Source organism: Gossypium hirsutum, chromosome A13 (genome assembly GCF_007990345.1).
Source record: "Gossypium hirsutum isolate 1008001.06 chromosome A13, Gossypium_hirsutum_v2.1, whole genome shotgun sequence".
NCBI classification, from domain to species: domain Eukaryota; kingdom Viridiplantae; phylum Streptophyta; class Magnoliopsida; order Malvales; family Malvaceae; genus Gossypium; species Gossypium hirsutum.
The window spans coordinates 97,585,526-97,594,655 of record NC_053436.1 but is presented as its reverse complement, the minus strand read 5'-3'; positions in this window follow the sequence as shown (position 1 = coordinate 97,594,655).

Below are 9,130 nucleotides of genomic sequence, written 5' to 3'. Positions count from 1 at the left end.
ACTTTTTTAATGGTGTGGGCTCTATCTTAGGGTGTGAGACCTTAGGACTACTTAACGAATAGCTATAACACGTATAATCTTTTTATGACAAATAATTTCTCATGTTTCTTGTAATAAAGAGCTATGGAGTATAACCCATATAATATTTTTCCCCACATATAATAATTTCTTGAGTTTGGAGTTCGTGTTAGAAGAGGTCTAGAACGCAAAGAATAAGGATTATGGTTTGCTTAATCCACAAATTAGTACTTAAATTGTGCTCTTTTTTTCATCTTAATATTTAAATTTTATTTGTCACAAATGGTACTAAACTATTTTTTTTCCAAGTTGGTACTTTCGTTAATCAAATCATTAGTTAAACCATTAAGTCTATTTTAAAAAAACGCTTAACCTAAAAATTAATATCTAAACAATACTCTTTTCCCTAAGTTAGGCTTCTTTAGATGCTCCTTTAGCTCCGATAAGTTGAGATTCCCTAATCCCCAAACTCTAAACCCCAAACCATAAACCTCAAACCCCAAACCTCAAATCCCAAATCACAAACCCCAAACTCCAAACGCACCACAATTGTCTGTTTGGATAATAATGTTTTGATTCAGTTGAGGCATTTCTATTGCCTTGCGACTGTGGTTTTCCATTGAGCTTTAAGATTCAATTAAGAAAAATACCTTCGGTGAGGATATTTTTTCCTATTTAATCCTCTTTACCAACATTAGTGTGAAAAAATAAAATAAAATAAAAAACACACAAATTTTTACGTGGAAACCCTTTAGGGAAAAAACCACTGGCAAAGGAGAAGAAAATTTACTATGTCAAATTTGAATTATTACAAGAAGAATAGATTATGTCTATTTATAGGCTTGTAAAGCCATATTCTAATAGGAGTGTAGTGAAACACCTTATTCTAATCAGTATAAAATAGACGGAGTTTAATAAGGTTTAAAAAACCTTATTCTAAAACAAAATAAAAAAGTGTAGTTCTATATGGATTTTACTTTTATTTTATTTTACCATTGTATTTTATTTAAATAATGATCCGGGTCACTTAATTCTAACAATCTCTACCTTGACACGAATTCTCAATGAACAAGTTCTTCATCGCGAACTCTCAACGATAGTTCTCCACCTCTTCCATAAAACTCCTTAAGGGTTTAACTTCAACAATAAACACCAACCAAGTCTAAGCAATGCTCAAACTTGGTTGTAGGCAGTGACTTAGTCATCATATCTACAGGATTTTCATGAGTACTAATTTTGCTCACAACAATATCACCACAAGCAATTATATCACGAACAAAATGATACCGAACATCAATATGTTTTGTTCTCTCATGAAACATTTGATCTTTTTTAAGGAAGATTGCACTCTGACTGTCACAAAATACTGTACTGATTTGAAGGTCTTCATTGAGTTCACTAAAGAGTCCCTTCAATTAGATAGCTTCTTTACAAGCATCAGTAATTGCTATGTACTCAGCTTCAGTGGTAGACAAAGCGACTGTAGTTTGAAAAGTGGCTTTCCAACTGATTGCACAACCTCCGATTTTAAAGACATAACCTGTGAGAGATCTTCTTCTATCAAGGTCTCCAGCAAAATCAGCATCAACATACCCAATGACTCCATCTCTAGTTCTTCCAAACTGTAAGCAAACATCAGTAGTACCTCGTAAGTATCTTAAAATCCACTGAACTATTTTCCAGCGTTCTTTATAGGGATTCGCCATGTATCTGCTAACTGCACTGACTGCATATGATAAATCTGGACGCGAACAAACCATAGCATACATGAGAGATCTCACTGCACTAGAGTATGGAACATGTGACATGTACTCAATCTCATTATTTGATTGTGGAGACAAAATCGATGAAAGTCTAAAATGGGCTGCTAAAAGAGTACTAACAAGCTTAGCACTATGTATATTGAACCTAAAAAGAACTTTTTCAATGTACCCCTTCTGACTTAGGTACAATTTACTTGCTTTTCTATCTCTAAGAATCTCCATACCAAGTATCTTCTTTGCTGGTCCTAAATCTTTCATCTCAAATTCTTCACTTAGTTAGGCTTTGACCTTTCTTATTTCTCTTTTATCTTTTGCTGCTATCAACATGTCATCAACATAAAGAAGTAGATACACAAAAGAACCATCACTGTTTTTTCTTAAAGTAAACACAACTGCCAAAACTATTTCTTTTGAAATTATGAGAAGTCATAAAGGAATCAAACCTCTTGTACCACTATCTTGGTGACTGTTTCAAACTGTAAAGGGATTTTTTCAGCAAGTAAACATAGTCCTATTTTTCTGGGACTGTAAAACCCTCTGGTTGTTGCATGTAAATATCCTCCTCAAGTTCTCCATGCAAACTGCAGTTTTTACATCTAACTGATCAAGCTCCAAATCATCCATGGCCACAATACCAAGCAAATTTCGAATCAAACTATGTTTAACAACTGGGGAGAACATATCTGTGAAGTTCACTCTAGGAATTTGACTGTAACCCTTTGCAACAAGCCTTGCTTTATATCTGGGTTCTTTAACTCTTGGAGTCCCTTCTTTCTTTTTAAACACCCATTTACAACGAACACATTTTTTACCTTTAGGAAGTTTCACAAAATCCCATGTTCTGTTTTGTGGAGTGATTCAATCTCCTCTTGTATAGCAAACATCTACTTTTCTAAGTCTTCACAGCTAACCACCTCAGAATAATTAGATGGCTCTTAATTCGCATCTATGTCTTCAACCACATTTAAAGCATAAGCAACTAGATCATCCTCAGCATACTTCTTTGGAGGTTTAATTTCTCTTTTAGTTCTGTTTTTAACGATAGAGTATTGCAGTGAAGAAGCAATTCTATTCTCAATTTTTGTACTGGCTTGAGGAATCGACTTTGTATTAATCTAATGTTCCACTTGCTTTTGATTCTCTTTATTGGAAGAGTCTTTAAGAGATAAGTTAGGCAGCATAACAATTTCATCAAAAACAATATCTCTGCTAATCACAACTTTTCTATTTTCAGGGCACCATAACTTATACCCTTTTACACCAGCTTTATAACCAAGAAAAACACATTTAATGGATCTCGGTTCTAATTTTTCATTATCAACATGAGCATACGTAAGACACCCAAAAATCTTTAAATCAGAATAATTTGTAGGATTACCAAACCATACCTCTTGCGGAGTCTTTTTCTCAATAGCAACGGATGGGGATCGTTTGATTAAAAAATATGCAGTAGAGGCTGCTTCGACCCAAAACAACTTTGGTAAGTTGGCATTTGACAACATACATTGAACCTTCTCCATGATCGTTCTGTTCATTCGTTCGGCAACGCTATTTTGCTGTGGAGTATGGCGAACTGTCAAGTGTCTCACAATCCCTTCTCACTTGCACAATCTATTAAACTCATTAGAACAGAACTCTAAGTCATTGTCTGTGCGGAGTTATTTTATTTTTTTCCGTCTGTTTTTCAATCATAATTTTTCAAGACTTAAATGCAAAAAATACATCGCTTTTTTGCTTTAAGAAGAACGCCCAAACTTTTCTAGAAAAATCATCAATAAAGGTTAGCATATAATTAGCTCCACCTCTCAAAGGCACTCTGGATGCCCTCCACAGATCAGAATGAATATACTCCAATGTTCCCTTCGTATTATGGATTCCTCTGGTGAATCGAACTCTCTTTTGCTACCTAAAAATACAGTGCTCACATAAATTCAGTTTGCAAATTCTTTGCCCATCAAGAAGTCCTCTTTTGCTCAATTCTGCCATGCCATTCTCACTCATATCACCTAGCTGCATATGCCAAAGTTTAGTAATATCATTATCTGACAAGGAAGAGGAAGCGACAGCTGCATCACCAGTAACAGTAGAACCTTGCAAAACATATAACTTGGCAGTCTTTCTCTGCCCTTTCATCACAATAAGAGAACCTTTGGAAATCTTTAAAACCCCACTTTTAACTGTGTATCTGTACCCTTTTAAATCAAGAGTAATCAACGAAATTAAATTTCTTTTCAATTCTGGAGCATGTCATACATCTAAATGTTCTGACAACTCCATCAAACATCTTAACTTTAATTGTTCCAACACCTGCGATTTTACACAAAGCATTATTTCTCATCAAAACAACACCTTCAAACACTGTTTTGTAAGTTATAAACCAATCTCGATTGGGACTCATGTGGAAGGTGCAGCCTGAATCAAGTATCCACTACTCGCTCACTTCAGAATTATTGACCGAAGCGACTAAAAGTTCACCATCGTTGTAGTCTTCTACAACATCAGCTTCACCGAAATTTTCTGGTTGTTTTCCATTTTGATTCGCAGCCTCCCTTTTAATCTTGTTCTGTAGCTTATAGCACTCAGATTTAATGTGTCTTTTCTTATTACAGAAGTTACAATTTTTACCTCTGTTTGAAGATTTTGATCTGCCCTTAGATTTACTGCGAGGATTCAGTTCTTGTGTCCTTCCACGATCATTATCAGCATTCCGATCTTGCCTCCCACGAACAATGAAACCCTCTCCCTGAGAGTCGTGTTTAACCACAAGATGCTTCATCTTATCATATGAGCTCAAAGAATCATAAACCTCATCAACTATGAGAGACTCGCGGCTATTTAAAATTGTGTCTCTAAAGGTTGAATAAGACGGGGGCAACGAACAAAGTAGAATCAACCCTAGATCTTCCTTATCATACTGAACCTCCATAGCCTTCAAGTTTGATAGAATTTCTTTAAACACTGTTAAGTGTTCGTGTATAGACGCACATTCCTCCAAACGATGAGCATAAAGACGATGTTTCATATGCAACTTGCCTGTTAGAGTTTTCGACATACATATGTGTTCTAGCCTCTTCCATAATGCAGTGGCGGTCTTCTCTTTCATCATATCCTGCAAAATTTCGATGGAAAAATGCAGATGTAGTTGTGTTAATGCCTTTCGATCCTTACGCTTCTTCTCTTCATCTGTTAATGTCGAAGGCATCCTATCTATCCCTAGCAAGGAACCCTCCAGATCCATCTGCGCAAAAAACTGCTTGCATCTTAATCTGCCACAACGCAAATCTAGTGTTGCGATCCAACAGTGAAATTTTATACTTCAAAGATGAAGCCATTACCGTGATCGAGATGAACAACCTGGAAGCTCTAATACCAATTTGTGAAAAAATAAAATAAAATAAAATTAAGAACACACAAATTTTACGTGAAAACCTTTTCGGGAAAAAACCATGGGCAGAGGAGAAGAAAATTCGCTATGTCAAATTCAAATTATTACAAGAGGAATAGACTATGTCTATTTATAGGCTTGTAAAGCCATATTCTAATAGGAGTGTAGTAAGATTGAAACACCTTATTCTAATCAATATAAAATAGACGGAGTTTAATAAGGTTTAAAAAACCTTATTCTAAAATAAAATAAAAGAAGTGTAGTTCTATATAGATTTTACTTTTATTTTATTTTACCATTGTATTTTATTTAAATATAGATTCGGGTCACTTAATTTTAACAATTAGAAACAATTGTTGATGGTTGCTGCAAGAAAGGGGATGCTAAAATGGTGGTTGGTTTAGGAACCAGGGCGATAATACACGAGACTGAGGGTTGGTGGAAAATGACAGGATTGTGGACATGAAGTTGAAGGTGTTTTAAAGAAGAAGGCAAAAGAGTAGCTTTTTTTTATATATAGAAATAATATAAAATTTAATTAATTAATTACAAAAATGGGCAATTTTCAACAGTACTCGCCTGTGTCGCCTGACACACCAATGACGCCACCCTTTTTCCCCTTAATTATCACCTAATCATTAGATTTAAAAAAAAATTGGTGTCTCGACTGTGTCAAGTGACACTCATGTAATTTTTGAAATACCTGTGAAAAATACGGGTATTCATAGTGGAAAAAAAAAAGGAAAAAATATTTTTTTAATGAGTGTTGCAGGTGTGTCAAGCGGCACCGATGGAAATTTAAAAAATATAGGTGAAATAGAAAAAAAATTGAAAAGGAACAATTGAAATAGAAAAAAAAAAGGGGGAGAGCTCATGACTGATGCTTGCTTCATAGGTGGTTCTTGTCTTCTTGACTTGCAAGTACCACTATTAGTGGATTGAAAAACTCGGGAAAAGAAAACTAAGCACAAATAGAAATTGAATATGAAAAATTTTGAAGAACTTAATAAAATAAATATAAAAAAGAAAAGTTTAAATGATTTTTTATTAAAAAATAACAATATAAAACTTATAAAATTGGAAAGTGTGTGGTAATGGTACAATTTTATTTATGGGCCCATACATTTAATCTAATAATAGTTTATTCTAAATTATCTAATTTTAGACTAATTTTTTTAATTTATTACACTGTGAATATATTTAAGATGTTAGTATACCACATGATAAATAGATATATAAATAACATGCATGTTTAATTGTATTATAGGTTATAGAAATCGATAGACTTGGTTGATTTAATCTATGTATGGAATTACCAAGGGATGACCTAAGGTATTGTTTGGTAGACAATTTTTTGAGCCAAAAAGCTATCTTGTAAATATTTTCCGTAGTACCTATTTTGAGCCTGAATCCATTTTCTTAATGAACCAAAAAAGAAACCTTGAGTCTATTATATAATTTATTTGATCCTTTAATTTCTTGGTCCCTGCATGGATTTAAACGTTTGACCATTGATATAGAGGGATTAGCTAGATACATTACGGTGGTTTCGAAAAGAAAAAAAAAAAGAGTGAACTAAGGAATTGTACGATATAGTAAGTTAAGATTTTTAAGCTTGTAGAAAAATAAGGCAAAATGTAAACTGAGAAATCTCGAAGAAGAAAAAAAATATAAAAGCAAAGTAAGTTGGAAAAAAGTAAGCTCACATTTGTTAGAAAAACAAAATCAAGCTTGAATTGTACTCATGAATACTATACAAGGCCTTAGTGATGGAGAAATAAGGAAGGTGAGAGAAATGGATATAAGGTGGTGAGCTATTTATATACTTGGGGAGTATTGGGGACAATATAATGTGCCAAATTACTTTTGTGCTTAGCCGTTTTGTCGAGCCTATTCTTGAAATCCTAACTAACCTAAGCCGTAGAACATTACAAGCCGAAAAGTCCTATGTGACCTAGGTAAGGCTTTATATGGATAAAATTGTGCCAATGACTGATATTTGTACCACTTATATTCATTTGAACATAATTGTATATTTATATATTTGTTTTAATGGAAACCTATACTTAACATTCTTTTTATTTATTTGCTTTGTAATTTAATGAACTAACCTGTCTAATTTTAGAATTGTGAGTCAATTGTATATCATTCTAGAATTATATGTTTATTTGCATTATCTTGTTAATATATTTCTGGCCAATTTCCTATGTCAAGCTAGCTCAAGTAAAAAAAATTTTCTTACATGTTTATTTTCTTGTTTTCAATTTAGTTTGTTTTCAGTTTTTGTTTGTTTTCAATTTAGTTTGTTTTTATTATTAAGTATTACATTTTTGGTATTTGGTAGTGTAGTAGTAAAAGTTAATAAAATAAATGTTTTTACACATTTTGTGAGTGTTTATGACCTATTAAGCCGACACGAGCCCTAGGTAGTTCAAATTTGAGTAACAGAGTGTGTAGGATGCTTAATTTAGGGCCCAATGGACATGGATCAAGGGTGAGTAATGCACAAGTTTCCTGAGTTGTATAAGCAAGACACAAACCAAAGAAGGCACAAATCACTTGTTGTGTTGCGCCATAGACCTTGCATGGTGCAACATAAGGCCAACGTGGTGCCCAGGCATTCCGGGGTTATTTTCGGCTGCACAATCAACGTTATGTAAAGGCCTAGGACATGTCAAAGACCTAATTCGGGCTGCCAAAACTTTTATAAATAAAACCGGTGTTTGATGTAACTAAGTCATTTTAGAAATATCCAAAAACTCTCGTAGTTTAGGAGTAGGATTTATATTAAATTTTCATTTGTTTGTCATAAACTCTTTGTTCTTCTCTCTTAGAATCGATTTAGATCCAATAGTTCTTTTGTTTAATTGAATTATTTCAGTTTATTTACCTTTACAAGTGACGATTCTCATTATCCCAATTGATAGATTTACTACTCCGTGCTTCAATCGACATCCACAAGCTTATTTCTACATCTTTTTTCTCTTTAGATTTACTTGTGTTTATTTACATGTTTATTTTAATTAAGATTGAGATTATGAATACCATGTATGGCTAAATCCCTTAGGGGAGATTAACGAGTGGATGGAGATGTGGTTAACAGAGGATTACAGGTTTCCCAATAAGATTAGTTGGTTTAAATTACACGTTATTAAATCCTAGGCTTGACAACCCTAGGAAGTAATCGTAGGTTAAATGAGATCGAGAGATTCGAGTAAATCGTAATTTATCCTAGTTGAGAAAGTGAGGTCGAGAGATAAAAAAGTATCAACCAATTAATTAATCAATTAGAGGCTAAGAGGTAATAACTGATTAGTTAATAGCTAATCTACCCTAAAACATTAATCCGAAGTTAATTACAACCCCTAAAACGAGTTAATTTTCCTGGTTGGTTTTATAGGTTTAGTTGTTTGTCTATTTTATTGTTTATTTATTTAGTTATTTAATTCCCTAAATTCATCTCTTTTTATGATCTATTGTAATATAAGACTTAATTATTATTATTTAGACTTATTATTGTAAAGAGATTTTCAATAGATTTAGTTTATCCTCCCTCAAGTACGATCCTCAGAATACTTCCCTGTATTCCATTGTAACACAAATATTATATTATAATTTGACTCGTATACTTACAAACACTACCGATTTGATTTTATATATTTTTTGGGTGCTATTTATACCCTAAACGATAACACGTTTAGAGACGGTCACAAATATGTCAAAATCTTATATTTTGGTAACTATTTCGTGCCCAAACCAAACCATACACAAATGGTGCCTATAAAAACACTTAAAACCTGCATAAAACCAATTCAAAGCATACCTAACACTTCAATTTAACAATTTATCAATCAACAAAAACATTATCACATCAAATAAGCACCTAACCACATAATTTCTAACTTGTAAATTCTCAAACCATTCACGTTTGCACAACCATTCAATTCTATCATTTTAACCATGC